Source organism: Diceros bicornis, chromosome 35 (genome assembly GCF_020826845.1).
Source record: "Diceros bicornis minor isolate mBicDic1 chromosome 35, mDicBic1.mat.cur, whole genome shotgun sequence".
NCBI classification, from domain to species: Eukaryota; Metazoa; Chordata; class Mammalia; order Perissodactyla; family Rhinocerotidae; genus Diceros; species Diceros bicornis.
Window position 1 is genome coordinate 25793960 of NC_080774.1, and position 18068 is coordinate 25812027.

Here is an 18068-nt window from a genome sequence, read left to right on the forward strand (position 1 = left end):
AACTACAAAACATTCTCGAGATAAATTAAAGACCCAAATAAGTGGACATAGATAGCTAGCTTATGGTCAGAACAGTCAATTACCCCTAAATTTATTTATACGCTCATTGCAAGGATTTGGGTGACATGCACATCTCAGCAGAGAAAGGGAACTGTTAGAAAAGACATAAGTGACGTTAGAGCACCGGAAGAACAGTGCTCCATTTCCACGTGACCTGCCTGTTCCTGAGGACAGTGAGGCACAGAAAGTTAACTTGAAGTTAGGGGAACCAAATCCAGGGATCAGAGCAGAGACTTCCCCTCCCTCCCAGGCCCCTGTGCTCAGGGCTGGCTGCGGCTCGCTGTGTCCCAGGATGAGGCACAAGGATGTGAGATGCTGTGTGAGGATAGAGGCCCGGGAGGAGTTCTAGGCACAGAGCTGGCCTGGAACACTCCCTAGGTACGTGAGGCTTCAGTTGTGAAGTCAGGAAGAGGGGGATTAGTCAAAGGGAAAATTAGAGGCCTGAGGCCAGGAAACTTCTTTATGGATCACAAGAGAGTGAGAGATGTTCCACAGTTGATGGGAAAATGCTGGGCCTGCTCCAGGGGAGTTGGGTGAAGTAGGCCCATGGATGAGACCTTCTTACAGCTGACGCCACTCAGGACCCATGCGTACTCCCGTGAATTGGTTTTCCTGAGGCCATAGGCAGTGACTTGTGTCCTCCTCTCCTCCACACTCCATCGGAGCTCTCCAACAATCCAGGGTGTGAGATGGGGCTGTGGAATTTCAGGAGCAGGAACTCCCCAATACGTGCATGTGTAACTCCTCCTGTGAAGCTCTTGGTGACTCTAGATCTGAGGTCACCTTCTCCTGCAGAGGGAGCAGCAGAGACATTAGGGGTCACCACAGCAAAGGTACCAAGGGCTCCCAGGCAGAGCCCCCACATGTGTAAACTGGGACAGCAGTGAGGGACCTTCTAGGGATCCTAGCCTGATTCTCCAGTTCCAGGTTTGTTACCAGAACCTCTTTGGCCACCTCTGGGCTCCCCCCTACAGACAAGGCTGAGGATCATTGTTGTAGAGCTGAACACAACCCTAATGCCACAAAGAGCTCACGTTCCATTGAAATTGTGGTTAAATCTGCCCTCTGACCCATCTGACCCATCACTCCCCTGTCCATGCCTGTGGCCAACACCAGCTCAGGTTTTGACTTCTGCTGTCACTTGTACCACTAAACCAGAAGGCTTCATGCTCTGGACTCAGTCTATCTTTATGGGGTCAATGAAAATATCTCCTTTTCTTATTGGTCTCCCAATGCAAAGAGAATTATTCTGTTTCCAGAAACAAAAATAGCTCCCAAGTTTCTGATTGGGGATGAGATGGGCAAAAGGGCAGCATATGTAACTCAGGATAACCGGGTGGCCCTCTACCCAGCCCCTGATGAGTTCCTTGGTGCCAGCCTGGCCTTTACTGAGAGCTCCCTGAGCTCTGAAACCTAGAGAAGCTACCTTTCACTCTGAGATTACACCTTGTCAGAGCTCCTGAATTCCCAGGTACTGGACCCCACTCAGATGGCTCTTAGGCCTGCTCACTTCCCTCAATTTAATCCCAGGACTTCTAATGCTTTTCCCTCTCTGGTTCTTTAGTTGGAATGAGGCTGAAAAAATCTCAGTTCCTTTGGACATGGATCCTATTCTAAGACAGAAGCTTGTTTCTCTTTTTTGTATTAATTGTACTGAGAACAATTTCAAAAACAGACTAAAGTGTCTTAAATATATCAGAGAGTCCCAAGAAAAATAAAGAGTTTCTACACTGACAAAGAAGGGCAAACGAGGGGGCCGACCCCGTGGCGTAGCGGTTAAGTACTCGCGCTCCACTGCTGGCCGCCCCGGGGTTCGGATCCTGGGCGCGCACCGAGGCACCGCTTGTCAGGCCATGCTGTGGCCGCGTCCCATATAAAGTGGAGGAAGATGGGCACAGATGTTAACCCAGGGCCAGTCTTCCTCAGCAAAAAGAGGATTGGCATGGATGTTAGCTCAGGGCTGACAATCCTCACAAAAAAAAAAAAAAAAGAGAAGGGCAAATGAGAACCCAGAGAAATAAGCAAGAGCAGAAGACACTTTTCTCTGACAATGATATATTTGTTGGAAAGACAGACCTCAAAGCTACAACCTGTGCAGTGGGGTCTGGGGACTCACAAGGGACCCTCCCAACAACAGCAGTAACAGCATCAATCACAACAACACAATAAATCTACTTGTAAGAGAGGCCCTGGTAGAATTATTACCACATATGAACAAACAGGATACTGTGGGGAACTTGAAGCTCTGAACTTGGTGCAAGATGGTCATAGACTGGTAATGATTCCAGGCACCTGCAAGAAGAAAACTCAAATACCAGGTAATCCTAAAATATCTAGAAATATAAGCATTGTATTTGGCTGTCTTGAGGTCATCAGTGACCTGGAAAAAGTGAGTTTCAGCCCTAATATCCCTAGAGGGGAAATATTCTATTTTCCTGGGTAGTAACATCAGAAAGATCCATCTGCAAAAGTCAGCTCCCCTTCCAGGAGAGCTGGTGGTGTCAGTGGGGCTGGAGGAGGTGGACTCTGAGGCCAGCAAGGCATGCGGGTGTCCTGGTCTTGAGAGGGCAGGGTTCTGGGCCAGGACAACTAGGAAATACTATACTTGATTTTGCAGACATCGGCAAGCAGTGTCCTCACTGAAGGGTAAATATGTGCAACTGGGACCCCCAGGAGCCACAGGAGTACCGAGGTCTGACTCTCTTGCTGGCTTCATATTTCATTCTCTCTCCCTCAGGGAGTCTTTGTCCTGCCTGAGGACACAGGCAGGGAGAGAAGGACAATCACACAGCAGGAACTAATTTGCATGAAGAAATGCAGCCTGTGAGGCTCTCTGGGCTCAGGATAAGAGATACTTGGAGATGAGAGAGTCTCTTTTCCAACAACTAGGCCTGAACAAGCAGAACTCTGTGGCTTCTCCACCATGACCCCAATTCTTCTCCTCCTCACTCTCCTCACTCATTGGACAAGGAGTTTCATTAGGGAAAGTGAAGGATGTGGGTGGAGGGCGCATTTGCACTGCCTTTAATTCCTGGCATCTGGGCACAAGCTGTGGGTAATTCCATTCTTTCTCTCACCTTCTCTCCCTAATTCCAGGGTCCTGGGTCAGACTGTGCTAAGCCTGCCAGTGTGCACAGTGTCTGGGTCTGTGTGTGTGTATGTATGTGTGTGTAATGACTGGTGAACAAATACCATCTCTCATGCAAAATCTAAGCCAAAAGGCATCATGACAGAGTTCTATGAAAAGGCAGAGACTTAAAATAGAGGGACACATAGTCCAAACTCATTCTCTGATTCTAGAAAAATCAGGAAACTCAACCTAACAGACACAGTATTAGATTTGAAAATTATAGGACAATCTCACTTATGACAATCGTGTGAAAATTCCTTAATATATTAGCAAGTAGAATCAATACTATATAGAGAAAGATTCACCTTGACCACCAAAGGTCAATTTGGGCTGTCACTAGGGTATTTGCAAAGTCTCTGAAGGATGGTGAACATGGATTTTATGGGGGAGAACAGATAAGATGGGGCACTGAACCATACATCAGGTGCCTCACTCAGGGAGAGAGCCTCACAGCTCTCAGTGGTGGTGCCCTGAAACACTGTGGGAGAGAAAGATGAAGTTACTGGACACACTGCCTTGGGACTCATTCATACTGTAGCCCATTGCAGGTAGCATACATCAACATGGTCCTTCTGGAATAAAAACTACACCAGGAAACAGCTCTTATCTGGGTCGAGGATCATCTCCTAATAGCTACCAGGTGAGTTATTCTGTTTTCTGCTCCTTCCTGCTTTGTGATGGGCTCCAGAGCTGTGCGTTCTTTCATCTTATCCAGTTTACTGATCCTCCATTCACCACTGGCTCCTAATTCCCTACAAGAAAGAATCATTCTGAGCCACAGTGCTTTGAGAATGCCTGAGACATGCTGCAGAGGTAGCTCAGGGCTCCTAGCAGAGGTCAGGGATTCTTGCTGGTAGCTATGATGTCCCAATTTATTCATGATAAAATATGTAATAAATGATTTAGCCCTTGAACTATCATATTTTTATATTGTATTTCTTCCTAGTCTATTACTTGTCATTAATTTCAGTGACATTATTTCCCAGCGACTTATGGAAGCTGATATTTTATACATGTTCAGAAATTTCAATTACTTTTCTAATTATTTCTTTTTCTCTTAAGTTTTAGATCTTCCTTCTCATTTCAGGATGTGATACAGATAAAATGATATGATTTTCTCTACTGTATCAGAAATATGTTTGGTTATTATGTTTAAATTAGTGAGGATGAATCATTTTGTCTGATGTAAGTTTAGCCTCACAAACACAGATAAGAACACCCATGCAAATTTTATGACAAAATTTACTAGTAATTCTGAAATGAATGTAAAATCATATTTTTATTTTTCACTGGGATTGACACCAACATTGTGATTTATCTTCACCAATTAATGAATTAATTTTATCTTCCTGCTACTCCTCCCACCATCTGAAATCCCCTCCACCCTTCCCTTCCTTCTGTCTGCTGGAGACTGTTAAGGCAATGACTGTTAAAAATGTTCCATGGTGTTGTTCACACCAACTTTCTCATATACAGTGTTATTGTCTTTTTCTAGTTATGAGACACATGTTTTCCTATTTTTTCATATCTGATGTTAGGAGGAATCTCTAAATTTAATGGTATTTCTATTGTCTTTCTCCTCAAAACCTGCAGGTATATGAATCTACTCTACATAATAGATGGCTTTTTAGAGCAAAGGAGAGTTGTCACCCCAAGCCTGGCAGTGCAGCTCTGTGTGTCAGCACCCCAGCCCTGGTCCCCTCACCCCTGCTACTGGAGACTGTTTACAGGAATGTAAAAGGAGACCCCTGTCCCTCCAAAACCCTGGTCACAGGCTCAAACATCCCAGAGAGCTAACTGCTAGGAGGAGTACTCACTAAGCACCCACAGGAAAATGAGAAAGCATTCCACGTGGGAAAGAATAAAGAGTTCACAAGGATGAGGCTAATTTTTGGAAAGAACAGATGGGTTAGAGTCAGAAGGTTGAGACCTCCTCCATCTCATCATTCAGCCCTCAGGCTTTCCAGAGAAGAAATTTAGGACTGAGATGTCTAGGGTCACAGGAGAATTGATTTGATGAAAGATATCAACCCCCATCACTCAGTGTCTGAGTCACCATGCAGTCATTGGTCTGTGAGGTCCCAGCATTTTCTTTTTTCAAGATCTCCCCCAGGGGACATCGAGGTGACACTGGGGCAGGGAAGAGAGGAGACTGATTTTCATGAAGCACCTTCTCCTCCTAATGGGTCTGGGAGGCATGAAAAGGGCCCGAGGGCACCACTCTCCAGCCCAGGAAGCCGAGGAGGCTGCATCCTGTGTTTGTCCCCAGCATGGCCTGGATGGTGCTTTTTCTCAGGCTCCTTGCTTACAGCTCAGGTCAGGGGAAGGGACTCTGCATCTTTGGGGGGGCACATAAAAGCAGGGTCTCAGGGTGACCCTTGTCTCCCATAACACCTGTCTCTCTCCTGTTTGTTTTAGGGGTGGATTCTCAGACTGTGGTGACCCAGGAGCCATCACTGTCAGTGTCTCCAGGAGGGACAGTCACACTCACCTGTGGCTTTAGCTCTGGGTCAGTCTCTACCAGTAACTACCCCAGCTGGTTCCAGCAGACCCCAGGCCAGGCTCGCCGCACGCTTATCTACAACACAAACAGCCACCCCTCTGGGGTCCCTGACTGCTTCTATGGATCCATCTTGGGAAACAAAGCTGCCCTCACCATCACGGGGGCTCAGCCTGAGGATGAGGCCGACTATCACTGTTTACTGTATGTGGGTAGTAATATTCACAGAGTGATTTGATTCTATGGGAAAGTGCAACCAAAACCTCCTCATATGCTCAGAAAGGCTCAGCCTTTAGAAGCATGAGAGAAAGTGAGAGGGTGGAGATGGTATACCACCATGGGGCAACGAGTCTCCTTGCCCTGTTCTCCTTTTCAGTGGTTCATTGCCATGTGGCTCATCCAGTCTCTTCTAGGTTGTTTCCACCTCTCCAATGTGACTCCTCCAAGACTGGGCCTCCCCTCTCCCTCTCTGCCTGTAATCATGAGTAGTGAGGCCTCAACACGACTGTATATAAAGCAACAGGAGACTCAGAACCTCACAGCTACCAGTGAGACTCTACTTGTTCAAAGAACATTAACAGACAAACCCTTATTCATCAATTTTGTTATAGAAACCAAATATTTTATTAAGTATGTGTTCATGTACGTATGTGTGTATATGAGTGTATATGCATGCATGTATGTATATCATACATACACACAGATAGACACATATATAGATATATTGATATCTATGTCTATATCTCTGTCTATATCTATATGATAAATATTACCTGGAAGCTTATTAGAAATGCAATTCCTCATCTTAGATCTGTTAAATCAGTAAACTGTATGGTACCCAAGAATGTGTATCCTAACAAGCTCTCCAGGAGTTTTTTTATGAATGTTAACGTTTGAGTAGCAACAGTCCTTTTATTATTATGAAATTATTCCTGGGCATATCTGTTTAAAATTAAGTAAGGGTAACATTCAAAGACTCAATCACTTCCCAAATCCTACTCCATAATCCAAGGATACTCAGAAACAGATTTAAAATTTCAAGCAACTGATGGTTCATGATGGCCCTGTTGCAACACAATGTGTTCAAGGAGATAAAGAACTGAGGGGAAACAGGTGCCCAGTGGGTATTGATCTGTAATTGAGCCTGGTGACTGTAAAAACTGAACATTATGTTTTCTTCAATGCTATATGCTCCCTGGGTTGGCCCCGTGGCTTAGCGGTTAAATGCGCATGCTCGGCTACTGCCGGCCCGTGTTCGGAGCCAGGGCGCGCACCGACGCACTGCTTCTCCAGCCATGCTGAGGCCGCGTCCCACATACAGCAACTAGAAGGATGCGCAGCTATGACATAGAACTATCTACCGGGGCTTTGGGGGAAAAATAAATAAAAAAAAAAAAAAGAAAAGGAAAACTGCTATATGCTCCCAGGTAAACACCAAGAGATCACAGAACATTAGAAAATAACACATTCTGTTTCAGTCCCCACTTTAGATGAGGTATGTGCAATAGTTGAAATTGGACTTTGACAGCTTCTACTATTTTTGTTTCAAAATAAATTATCTCTATCAAAATGCACCAAAATAACTTTTTTCAGAAAAAATTAAAATTACAGTTTATTTTACTTCCAAAATGATATTAAACTTGAATGGAAAAGAACATGCTAGTCAAAACCCAGCCTGTGGCATCATTCTAGTCCCATAGATTTTGTTCAATAAAGTGAGGAATCACTTTTGTTTAACCCCAAGTTTGCCCAAACTTATATTTAAGTTGTTTATAAATGTAGTTTACAGCCTTCCCAGAAAGACAACTCCAGGCCCAGATGACTTGGTTGATGTGTTCTATCCACCATTCAATTAAAAAATTTTACACAAACACTTTCAGAATCAGAAGATGAAGGAACAGTTCTCAACATATTTTATGAGGCCAGGTACATCCTGATATTATAACCATATAAAATCCTCAAAAGAAAACTGCAAACCAATATTCCTTATGAACAAAGAGTTTTAAAAAGATAATAAGATATTTTCAAATTGAATCTAACAATATAGGGAAAATGCTCCATCCAGAAATTCAAGGTTGATTTAATATTTGAACTCAGTTGATATAATTCACTCTTTGAGAGTAAATTTTTAGAAAATAACCATCTCAATAGACACACAAAAAGTCCTTTGAAAACATTCATCCTTTCAACATCCATTTTTGATTTTTAAAAAATCTCACAAACTAACAATAAAAAGGAATTTCTTCTAGCTGACAAAGGACATCTATGAAAATCCCACAGCTAACATTGTACTGAAGAGTTGGAGACTGAATGAATTCCCCTATGATCAGAACCTGCTCCACTGCGCAGTAGATCCCAACATTCTGAATGCTCCTTTGCTCTAGAGATTTGGGTGACACCACGGTTGGAGTAGAGTGGAGTGTGGCAGTGATGCATTCAAATCTCACCTCCCTGAGCAGAGCTTCTCAGTCTCTGTCTCTTGTTTCAATTGGGATTGGGCTCTGCATCAAATCTACTCTGAGAACTACAGATTAAAGACTTGACAGATGTTAGGCTGAGTTGCAACATTCCCAGTATGGACACTCTATGGACATGAGAGAGAGCCTAGGAAAGCGCACACAGCTGTGGAATTCTGCTTAACTGGCACCGTGATTTTTACAAGGGAGAGCTGTGAAACTCAACTCAGTGGTGAGCATCTGAAAAGAACACCTCTTGGGGGCAGGAGGATGTCCACACTGTTCTGGAAAACTCTCCTTTTCACACTCGGGGCTTCTTGGACACGTCAGGGGAGTCTTTCTGGATTAAGAGTGAGGAAGGGAAACTCTGAAGCTGCATTTGCCTGTCTCCTGTCCAAATGGCATCTCTCTCTCTCTCCTGGGCTTCAGGAGCCATTTCCCAGGCTGTGGTGACACTGGAAACTTCACTGTCCACACTCCTGGAGGGCTAGTTACACTTCATCTTCAGCTCTGGTTTGTGGCTTTCGTCACCAATAACTATGCCAGCTGCATCCAACAGAAGCCCTAGCACATTCCCTGGGCTCTAGTTGGTAGTTGGTGGTGATACTAGCAATGGAGCCCCCCGGGTCCCACTCATATTCTCTGGTCCCCTATTAGAGACAAAATTGCTTTCACCATCTGAAATGTACCTAGTAGCAGGTAGGTTTTAAAGGAGACTAGAATTCGAAGTCCCACCAAATTGGCAGTGACTATGTCATCAGTTTGTCCTTTCTTACCCCTTATTCTGGACTCAGGACAGCTTGAAAGCAGGAAATGGATACTATTGTGGCAGAGAGAGAGAGCTCCAGGAGAAGAAGCCCTCTAGTTTGGGCTTGAGAAGAGAGAAAGTCTCGTGGAAGCAGCAGCTGCAGGAGGAGAGGCCCAAATGCCCCTCAGTCCCCGAGGGAGGAACCTCCTCTCTGACAGGAGGAGTCCTGGTTCTCAGAGAGTGGGAGGCCTGACCCCTCTCATTGCTTTTTTCCTCTCCCTGTTCTCCTCCTCCTTCTCCCAGGTGCTTTAGCAGGAAGAGTGCAGGAGAGTGGGGTGTAGAAAGTCCCAGCTTTCAAGCTGGAGGACTGCAAATGGGAGCCACAGGGGAGCAGGGAGTACCAGGGAGCTGGCACCCAGGGAGGAGCATGAGGAAGCAACCCTGCACAGTTAGTCAGAGCAGCTCTGTGGGCGCTTGGGCTGGACATGCAGTCTCACCGGGCTGAGCCAACATCAGAATCGGTGGGTCAGTCTTTCCCCCAGTGTGCATTTCAGTTTCTTCAGAAAAATACCCCTGTTCCCTCCCCCGCCAGGAAAGCCTGGTTGCTCTCATTCTGAGGACGCTCAGCCTTTCCCTCCTCTCCCTCCCTGAGTCCCTCTACAGACCTCCCTCCACCTCCTCACACCTAATGCCTGTGTCCAAAGACCCCCGGTCCATTTACTCAGAGAAGAAACCTCCTCCCTGACTCAGAGTGGGCGAGGGGCTCTCACCAGGCTGCGAGGAAGGGGGCCAAGGCTGAGAGTCCAGCTTCTCCTTATCCTTGCCAGGTCGCTCACTTCAGCCTTGAGCTTTTGTTCCCTGGTATGGAGATTCTGAGCATTTTCGTCATTCCTCAGCAGAAGTGGGTCACACCTTCCTGGGTGGCATTTAGCTTCAGCTTTAGCACTCTGCAGGTCGTATTAGAAATGAGTCACCCTTCAATCTGCATTCCATTTCCCCAAATGTGGGAGCAGGGATTGTCTGCATACAGTCAGAAGGGAATATTTTGGCATGAAGGAAATGCCCTGAAGCTCAGTGTTTCTTGTACAATTGTATAAATTTACCAAAGATTATTGCACTGTCCACTTACAATGAGTGACTTTTATGGTATACGCAGTATATACTTCAAGAAAGCCATTATTCTGGTTGTGTTTCAATAGGAATATGCTCAAGAATATTTTCTTTGGAAATGCAGCTTACACTTGTAAAGTATATTTCTATGTGTATGACATTAACTTTTTTTTTTTAATTGATGTTTTAATGGTTTCTAACATTGTGAAATTTTGGGTTGTACATTTTTGTTTGTCCATCACCACATATATGACTCCCTTCACCCCTTGTGCCCACCCCCACTGCCCCTGGTAACCACAGTCCAGTTTTCTCTGTCCATGTGTTGGTTTATATTCCACATATGAGTGAGATCATACAGTGTTTGTCTTTCTCTTTCTGGCTTATTTCACTTAACATAATACGCTCCAGGCCCATCCATGTTGTTGCAAATGGGACGATTTTGTCTTTTTTTATGGCTGAGTAGTATTCCATTGTATATATATACCACATTTTCTTAATCCAATCATCAGTCGAGGGACACTTAGGTTGCTTCCACTTCTTGGCTATGGTGAATAATGCTGCAATGAACATAGGGGTGCATAAGCCTCTTTGGATTGTTGATTTCAGGTGCGTTGGATAGATTCCCAGTAGTGGGATGGCTGGATCATAGGGCATCTCTATTTTTAATTCTTTGAGGAATCTCCATACCGTTTTCCATAGAGGCTGCACCAATTTGCATTCCCACCAGCTGTGTATGAGCGTTCCTGTTTCTCCACATCCTCTCCAACATTTGTTGTTTTTTGTCTTGGTGATTATAGCCATTCTAACAGGCGTGAGGTGGTATCTTAGTGTTGTTTTGATTTGCATTTCCCTGATGATTAGTGATGTTGAGCATCTTTTCATGTGCCTATTGGCCATCTGTATATCTTCCTTGGAGAAGTGTCTGTTCATTTCCTCTGCCCATTTTTTGATCAGGTTGTTTGTTTTTTTGTTGTTCAATTGTGTGAGTTCTTTATATATTATGGAGATCAACCCCTTGTCAGATGTATGTTTTGCAAATATTCTCTCCCAGCTGGTTGGTTGTCTGTTCATCTTGATTCTGGTTTCATTTGTCTTATAAAAGCTCTTTAATCTGATAAAGTCCCACTTGTTTATTTTTTCTTTAGTTTCCCTAGTCTGGGTAGGCATATCATCCGAAAAGATTCCTTTAAAACCAATGTCAAATAGTGTGTTGCCTATATTTTCTTCTATGAGTTTTATAGTTTCAGGTCTCACCTTCAGGTCTTTGATCCATTTTGAGTTAATTTTTGTGAATGGCGATAGCACATGGTCCACTTTCATTCTTTTGCATGTGGCTGTCCAGTTTTCCCAACACCATTTATTGAAGAGACTTTCCTTTCTCCGTTGCATGTTCTTAGCACCTTTGTCGAAAATTAGCTGTCCGTATATGTGTGGTTTTATTTCTTGGCTTTCAATTCTGTTCCATTGATCTGTGTGTCTGTTTTTGTACCAGTACCATGCTGTTTTGATTACTATTGCTTTGTAGTATGTTTTGAAGTCAGGGATTGTGATGCCTCCTGCTTTGTTCTTTTTCTTTAGGATTTCTTTAGCTATTCGGGGTCTTTTGTTGCCCCATATAAATTTTAGTATTCTTTTTTCTATTTCTGTGAAGAATGTCATTGGGATTCTGATTGGGATTGCATTGAATCTGTAGATTGCTTTAGGTAATATAGACATTTTAACTATGTTTATTCTTCCAATCCACGTGCATGGGATATCTTTCCATTTCTTTATGTCATCATGGATTTCTTCCAATAATGTCTTGTAGTTCTCATTGTATAGGTCCTTCACCTCCTTGGTAAGATTTATTCCTAGGTATTTTATTCTTTTTGATGCAATTGTAAATGGTATTATCTTTTTGAGCTCTCTTTCTGTTAGTTCATTATTAGCATATAGAAATGCAACTGATTTTTGTAGATTGATTTTGTACCCTGCAACTTTGCTGTAGTTGTTGATTATTTCTAATAGTTTTTCAACAGATTCTTTAGGGTTTTCTATATATACAATCATGTCACCTGCAAATAGTGAGAGTTTCACTTCTTCGTTACCTATTTGGATTCCTTTTATTCCTTTTTCTTGCCTAATTGCTCTGGCCAAAACCTCCAGTACTATGTTGAACAGGAGTGGTGAGAGTGGGCAGCCCTGCCTCGTTCCTGTTCTCAGAGGAATGGCTTTCAGTCTTTCCCCGTTGAGTATGATGTTGGCTATGGGTTTGTCATATATGGCCTTTATTATGTGGAGGTACTTTCCTTCTATTCCCATTTTATTGAGAGTTTTTATCATAAATGGATGTTGTATCTTGTCAAATGCCTTCTCTGCATCTATTGAGATGATCATGTGGTTTTTATTCTTTGTTTTGTTGATGTGATGTATCACGTTGATTGATTTGCGGATGTTGAACCATCCCTGCGTCTCTGGTATAAATCCCACTTGATCATGGTGTATGATCTTTTTAATGTATTGTTGTATTCGGTTTGCCAATATTTTGTTGAGGATTTTTGCATCAATGTTCATCAGCGATATTGGCCTGTAATTTTCTTTCTTTGTATTGTCTTTGTCTGGTTTTGGTATCAGGGTGATGTTGGCCTCATAGAATGATTTAGGAAGTGTTCCATCTTCCTCTATTTTTTGGAATAGTTTGAGAAGGATGGGTATTAAATCTTCTTTGAATGTTTGGTAAAATTCACTGGAGAAGCCATCTGGTCCTGGACTTTTATTTTTGGGGAGGTTTTTGATTACTATTTCAATCTCTTTACTTCTTATTGGTCTATTCAGATTCTCCATTTCTTCTTGGTTCAATTTTGGGAGGTTGTATAAGTCTAAGAATTTATCCATTTCTTCTAGATTGTCCAATTGGTTGGCATATAATTTCTCATAGTATTCTCTTATAATCCTCTGTATTTCCATGGTATCTGTTGTAATTTCTCCTCTTTCATTTCTAATTTTATTTACTTGAGCCTTTTCTCTTTTTTTCTTAGTAAGCCTGGCTAAGGGTTTGTCGATTTTGTTTATCTTCTCGAAGAACCAACTCTTTGTTTCATTAATCCTTTCTACTGTTTTTTTGGTCTCAATTTCATTTATTTCTGCTCTGATTTTTATTATTTCTCTCCTTCTGCTGGCTTTGGGCTTTGTTTGTTCTTCTTTTTCTAGTTCTGTTAGGTGCAATTTAAGGTTGCCTATTAGGGTTTTTTCTTGTTTGTTAAGGTGGGCTTGTATCGCTATGAGTTTCCCTCTCAGGACCGCTTTTGCTGCATCCCATATGGTTTGATATGGCATGTTATCATTTTCATTTGTTTCCAGATAGTTTTTGATTTCTCCTTTAATTTCATCAATGATCCATTGGTTGTTCAGTAGCTCGTTATTTAATCTCCACATTTTTGTCACTTTCCCAGTTTTTTTTTCATGGTTCATTTCCAATTTCATAACCTTATGGTCTGAAAAGATGCTTGTTATGATTTCAATCTTCTTAAATTTATTAAGGCTTGCTTTGGTCTTATGGCTTATGGTCTATGGCTTAAGGCTTGATATGGTCTATCCTAGAGAATGTTCCATGCGCACTTGAGAAGAATGTGTAGTCAGCTGTTTTTGGATGGAGTGCTCTGTATATGTCTACTAGGTCCATCTCGTCCAGTTTTTCATTTAAGTCTAATATTTCTTTATTAACTTTTGGTCTGGATGATCTATCCATTGCTGTAAGTGGGGTGTTAAGATCCCCTACTATTATTGTGTTGTTGTTGATGTCTCCTTTTAGGTTTGTTAATAGTTGCTTTATGTACATTGGTGCTCCTATGTTGGGTGCATATGTATTTATAAGTGATATGTCTTCTTGATGGAGTGTCCCTTTTATCATTATATATTTCCCTTCTTTGTCTTTCTTAACCTGTTTTATCTTGAAGTCTACTTTGTCTGATATGAGTATGGCAACACCTGCTTTCTTTTGTTTGCCATTAGCTTGGAGTATTGTCTTCCATCCTTTCACTCTGAGCCTGTGCTTGTCTTTAGTGCTAAGATGTGTTTCCTGAAGGCAGCATATTGTTGGGTCTTGCTTTTTAATCCATCCTGCCACTCTGTATCTTTTGATTGGAGAGTTCAATCCATTTACATTTAGGGTAATTATTGATATATGAGGGCTTAATGTTGCTGTTTTGTCACTTATTTTCTGGTTCTTTTGCATTTCCTTTGTTTCTTGTCCCATTTGTTTTGGACTGCCAATTCAGTTTGGTTGTTCTGTCTTATGATTCTTCTAGTTTTCTCTTTGTTTATCATATGTGGTTTTGCTTTGATTATTTGTTTAGTGGTTACCTTGAGGTTTGGGCAAAAAATCTTGTGTGTGAGATAGTCCATTATCTGATAGCCTCCTATTTCCTTATACTAAGTCAATTCAGTCACTTTCCTCTTCCCCTTCTAAGTTGTTCTTGTTATACCTTATTCTATCTTGTGTTGTGGCTGTGTGTTTACAGTGATGAGGTTAAATTTATTTTTGGTGAATTTCTTCCTTTGATCTTTGAGTTTAGTATTTAAGTGGTTGCTAACCTATTCCGGTAAAGAACTACTATTTCTCTGATTTTGTCTACCTACTTTTCTCCTTCCTCCAAGCTTTGTGTTCCCTTTGTCTTCTTTTTTTCAGGCCTGAGGGCCTTCTTGAGTATTTCTTGTAGTTGGGGTCTCATGGCCATGAACTCCCTTAGCTTTTGTTTATCTGGGAGAGTTACTATTTCTCCATCATATTTGAAGGATATTTTTGCTGGATAGAGTATTCTTGGCTGAAAGTTTTTGTCTTTCAGTATTTTGAATATATCATTCCAGTCTCTTCTAGCCTGAAAAGTTTCTGTTGAGAAATCCGCTGAGAGCCTGATGGGAGTTCCTTTGTACGTTATTTTTTGTTTTTGTCTAGCTGCCCTTAATATTGTTTCTTTGTCGTTGACCCTAGCTAGCCTTACCACTAGGTGTCGTGGTGAAGGCCTTTGTCTGTTAATATATATAGGTGTCCTGTTGGCTTCGCTTACTGGTATTTCCTGCTCCTTCCCCAGATTTGGGAAATTCTCAGCTATTACTTCCTTGAATAGGCTCTCTGTTCCTCTTTCCCTCTCCTCTCCCTCAGGAATACCTATAATTCTCATGTTACATTTTCTAATAGGGTCAGATATTTCTCAGAGTCTTTCTTCATTTCTTTTTAGTCTTAGTTCTCTCTCCTCTTCCATCTGGAGTATATCTGTATTCCTATCCTCTAAAGTACTAATTCTTTCCTCCATATTGTCAGCTCTGTTCTTTAAAGATTCCAGATTCTCCTTTATCTCCTCCATTGTGTTCTTCATCTCCATCAGCACTGATTGGTTTTTCTTTATGATTTCAATCTCTTTTGTGAAGAAACTCCTAATCTCATTGAATTGTTTGTCTGTGTTGTCTCGTATTTTGTTGAGTGTTTTTATGATAGCTATTTTGAAATCTCTGTCATTTAGTTTATGGATTTCTGTGTCTTCGGGGTTGATTTCTGGGTGCTTGTCATTTTGTTTCTGGTCTGGTGATTTCATATATTTTTGCATTGTGGTTCCTGTGTTGGTTTTGTTTTTCCTCATCCTGGAAGTCTCTGGTTGCAATTTCCACCTGCTGCCACTGTCTGGTGGTAAAGGGCTGTGTAGTCTAAGCCCCCTGTGCTCTGCCCCGGTTTTTCTGCTGCGATCCGCAGTTTTGTTTTTTTTTTTCCCCCGCTGCGATCCACGGGTCCAGTCGTTTGATCAGGTCTGCCTCGGATCGCTAGGTCTGGTCTGGTTGGTTGAGCTGCAGAGTCCGGGTTGCGGGGAGGGGGGAGCTCTCTCTTTTGCCCTCTGGGTCCCTGACGTGGGAGGCTTCTCGTTTGCCCCTCTTTATCCGCTCTCTGGGATGCTCAGATGTTGATGGTAGCCCTGTGGCTCCTCTGAGTCCTCTGTGCGGGAGTTTCCCACTGGCTGAGAGAGTCCGAAGAGCCACGGTTTCCCCGCCGAGGGCCGCCCCTCCCCCCTCTCTGGGAGCCACGCGGACCGGGATCACTGATCTGATGAGGAGGGAGAGGAGTTCTCCTTACCTCTCCCCACTTCCTCCGGGGGCCCAGCACATTCCGCTCTCAGATGTGTGGCAGTGTGGATCCCTCTGCTCTAGGTGTTCACTGTCTGGGATTCCATTGTTGGTCTGTGACTGTTGCTTTTGTTGTATCTTGTCAGGAGAAGAGTTCATGGGAAAGCTCACTCCGCCATGATGCTGATGTCACTGACTGACATTAACTTTTAACAATAACAAGATTGGGTTTTCATGAGTATGAAGAAGAAAATATTAAATAAAATATAAATTATAAATACAAACCAAAAGGAAATTATAGAACTGAAAATCACAATTGAAGAACTAAAACTCTCCCTAGATGGGCTCAGGAACAGGTTAACACTTAGATTGAATTTCAGGTACTGGGGAGGATATTTATCACAACTGGAGAAAAAAGTACCAACAAGGATTAGCAAAGACAGAAAAGCAATAAATCCGGTTTTACTTGGCAAGTCAAGTGGTATATTAAAAAGATTAAAAAATATTTATTTACTTAAAGAAAAGGGACCTTTCGCTCTGAATAATTCCCATCATTCATATTCTATGGAGAGTGTCACCAGGGGGTGCTGTGGACGTGCTCCAGGAGAGCAAGGCCTGCAGCAAATTCAGATGTAGTGGGCTCTGCACCCATGCTCACTGGCCTGAGTTGGAGGTCACAGCAGGTGCTTCCTCCCAAGGATAACTCACAGCTCATAGCCACCCCAGCCCTCCCCTCACAGTGGAGCTAGTCCTGGACTGAGGACACAGAACTGGGGTGAGGGGGCTGCTAAAGGACTGAGATTTGCATCAAGCATCAGCCAAACACAAACTCTTCCCCCAGGAAGCTGGTGGAGATAAAAGAGCCATCAGAGAGTCCAGTGTCAGCTGTGGGGCCTGAGTGTCCTTGGAACATCTGTCCCATGGCCTGGCATCCTCTCCTCTTCCTCCTCTTTCTCACTCACTGCCCAGGTTCATGGAGACTGCAGAGACCAGCCTTTGGAGGGATCCCTCTGTCTTCCTTCCTCATTCCTGACATGGGTCTGTTTTCCTTTCATGGACCAGTTCTCAGGCTGTGGTGACTCAGGAGCCCTCACTCACCATGTCCCCAGGAGGCACAGTCACTCTCACCTGTGACTCTAGCACTGGAGTGGTCACCAACAGTCACTATCCATCCCGGTTCCAGCAGAAGCCTGGACAAGTCCCCATAAAATTGATTTATGACATACACAACAAAAACACATGGACCCCTGCCTGAGTCTCAGGCTCCACTCTTGGGGACAAACTTGCCCTGACCCTCTCAGAGGCCCAGCCTGAGGACAAGCCTGAGTACTACTGCTGGCTGGTATACAGTAGTGCTCTGCATGCTGTCAGACTCAGATGAGGAACCAAGACATAACCCTGCCCTTGGCCCAGCCTGGGTCTATGAATAATTTCATGATAGAGGGTCTGTGATCAGATGCCTCAGCTCTGCAGGCAGGTCAATGAGAGGAAAATGAAGGGAAGGACACTCAAGTGATTCTGACCCACTTTGCACCGTAAAGTGCAGGAAATCATAGTGAATGATTTGGGAGGAGCTTTTGATACTGAACCTCTTAATCTCAAGTTTGCGTGCCCGATGCCCAGCAAGTGAAACACTGAGATACTGGTGCTTGGAGATGAGAAAGGTTTATTTGAATTGGCCAAAATGAGTAGGTGGGAGCCTGAGTTCACTCAAATCCACCTCCCCAAGAACAGAAGGCAGGGCGGTTTTATAGAGCTAACGGGTTTGGCAGGAGGAGCTTCAGAGAAACAAAGGGGTCACTCCCGCTAAGCCTCTGGGCAGTCTGACTTCTGGGCTTCAACAGCTGCTGAGGGCCGGCCATCTGTCCCGTGTTCCGCCATCCAGTGATCACAACCTCCCTGAAGGCATTCTCTTTCTCCTGCAAAACAAGCTCACAAATCCTCGAGACTCCTGAGTCACCCCTCAAGTTAAAC

General features: G+C 43.3%; 1 long non-coding RNA gene across 3 annotated transcripts; it reads right to left on the reverse strand.

The window, feature by feature from the left end:
* Nucleotides 1-60: 60 nt before the first annotated feature.
* LOC131398370 (uncharacterized) lies at nt 61-16272 on the reverse strand. Of its 3 annotated transcripts, none has more exons than XR_009216865.1 (3): nt 16105-16272; nt 9665-9841; nt 61-849 (listed from the first exon to the last, which is right to left on the reverse strand). It is a non-coding gene; the product is annotated as an uncharacterized LOC131398370 (long non-coding RNA). The 3 variants fall into 3 exon arrangements; XR_009216864.1 differs by lacking the exon at nt 16105-16272 and adding an exon at nt 2266-2352 and having other exon boundaries at nt 9665-10242; XR_009216863.1 differs by lacking the exon at nt 16105-16272 and having other exon boundaries at nt 9665-10242.
* Nucleotides 16273-18068: the final 1796 nt, after the last annotated feature.